A 2,192-nucleotide genomic window follows, 5' to 3' on the forward strand; every position below is an offset into this window, starting at 1 on the left:
AAGCTCTCGCTCACATATATATCCTCCAAGGTCGTTTTGTACCCGAAGATATTTTTCCCATACAAAATCCCCACAACAATCTCTAAATCTTCCATTTTCCCTATAAAATTTATTCTTTTTCCCAGATCGCACTCTGGAAAAAACCTTTTTTCTGTTCGTCGCTAACATTTTTATGGACGAAAAAATTTTTGGGGCGTAACAGGGCGGTTTTTTTGTACGACTATTTTGGGGTCCCGCCCTAGATTCTATGTCCAAAAAATCGCCCCCACTTTCCCCCCAAACTCCCAAAATATCTCCTTTTCTAAAAAAATTTTCCTTTTTTTCCCACTCAAAAAAAATTTTTTCCTAACTTTTTTCCCCCGATGAGGCCTCTTAACTATGAGGAGGTAAAGGTTTTTCAAGGAGGTACTGGCCTTTTTGACCCTCACTTTTTCCCAGAAAATCACCTACCATTTCCAAAAAATTATATTTTCACCAGTATCCTGACATAATGAAAAACACCAAAACTGCGATAAAAAATCGAATAATGCCCGTATGAGGGAGAAACTTCCTGGAGGGGGTTTTCTATATGGTTTCGACCGTTTGGACTACTTTCCACCCTTGTATCTTTTACCGTTCTCGAGATAAATTTTTTTCTCCCACTTCCCGTCGACTTTTTAAAAATCTAACACCACCAGACGATGCGCCGGCCTTGGTTTAGTAGTCTACGATAAAAACATATTAAAAATCGGCCTTGCAATGCTGTTTTATCGCCACTTTTTGTTCAAAAATCCTCCGATTTTTTGGAGTTGGCGCGGAAAATCAAAAATCTTTTTTCCTGAAATCTTTTTTCTGTTCGCGAAGTAGTAGGTCATGTGTGCACGCCCGAAAAAATCTTTTTTCCGCGAACTTTTTCTGCGCAATATAAAGGATGCGAAAAAAGATTTTTGGGAATTTGCGCACCACGTCATAACTCCGTATTGGCACACCACAAAATTACGAAAACGTCATAGATTACGTAGATAACTCCGCTCTATCGAATGGTACTAACCTTATCTCCATATCTTTTCTGGATCGGGAGATAGCTCCGTAGGGAGATAACTAAATGGGGAGATGTCGTGTGGGGGTGATATTATGATCAAAATGGAGAGAAAAAGTGCCTTTACAAGATGGTATAAACAAACACTTGATCCGAGATTTACGAAAATAAAAGTGATCGGGATTAGGGAAGAAAACACCTTCTGTGATTAGGGATCTGTGTGACTGTTTTTTAGGGGGAGTGTAGGGTACATTATAAAAATAATATCTGGGAGTACCTTTATATCCAAGGGTCCCCCCTTATCCCATGGTGAAAATTTTTCAGACACCTCATCGCCTGGGTGAAAATTTTTCACGACGGACTCTATGATTAGGGATCTGTGTGACTGTTTTTTAGGGGGAGTGTTGGGTACATTATAAAAATAATATCAGGCAATACCCTTTCCAAGGGTCCCCCCTTATCCCTCGTGAACAATTTTACCTCATCGCCTGGGTGAAAATTTTTCACGACAGACTCTATGATTAGGGATCTGTGTGACTGTTTTTTAGGGGGAGTGTTGGGTACATTATAAAAATAATATATGGGAATACCTTTATATCCAAGGGTCCCCCCTTATATCCCTTGTGAAAAATTTTCACAAAAATTTTCATACCTTTATATCCAAGGGTCCCCCCTTATATCCCTTGTGAAAAATTTTCACAAAAATTTTCATACCTTTATATCCAAGGGTCCCCCCTTATATCTCTTGTGAAAAATTTTCATAAAAATTTTCATACCTTTATATCCAAGGGTCCCCCCTTATCCCTTGTGAAAAAATTTCATAAAAATTTTCATACCTCATCGTGAAAAATTTTCACCTCATCGTGAAAAATTTTCACCTCATCGCATCGTGAAAAATTTTCACCTCATCGCATCGTGAAAAATTTTCACAACTCTATACTTAGGCTGACTGACTTTGGTTGGCTGACTGACAAAAAAAATTTATAAAATATCCGGGGGGGACCCCCCTTATATGTTAAATTTTGCGGGATTAAAAATTTTTTGCGGCATTTAATTTGAGGGATTTTTAAATCCCTCATGCATGCACCCTGCAGTACCCCAATCCCTCCGCAACTATATATCCCCGCCACCCCGCCTCCCCGCTCCGTGCGCGCGCTGCCCGCCCCGCCAGAAC

The 2,192-nt window shown here is 39.6% G+C and overlaps 1 protein-coding gene; it reads right to left on the reverse strand.

Annotated features, from left to right (window-relative positions):
• Positions 1–2,192, reverse strand: part of FOB63_005483 (uncharacterized protein) — a gene marked incomplete at both ends in the record, with an annotated part of 2,727 nt that extends 535 nt beyond the window's left edge.

Source organism: Clavispora lusitaniae (assembly GCF_014636115.1).
Source record: "Clavispora lusitaniae strain FDAARGOS_655 chromosome Unknown tig00002663_pilon, whole genome shotgun sequence".
NCBI lineage: Eukaryota > Fungi > Ascomycota > Pichiomycetes > Serinales > Metschnikowiaceae > Clavispora > Clavispora lusitaniae.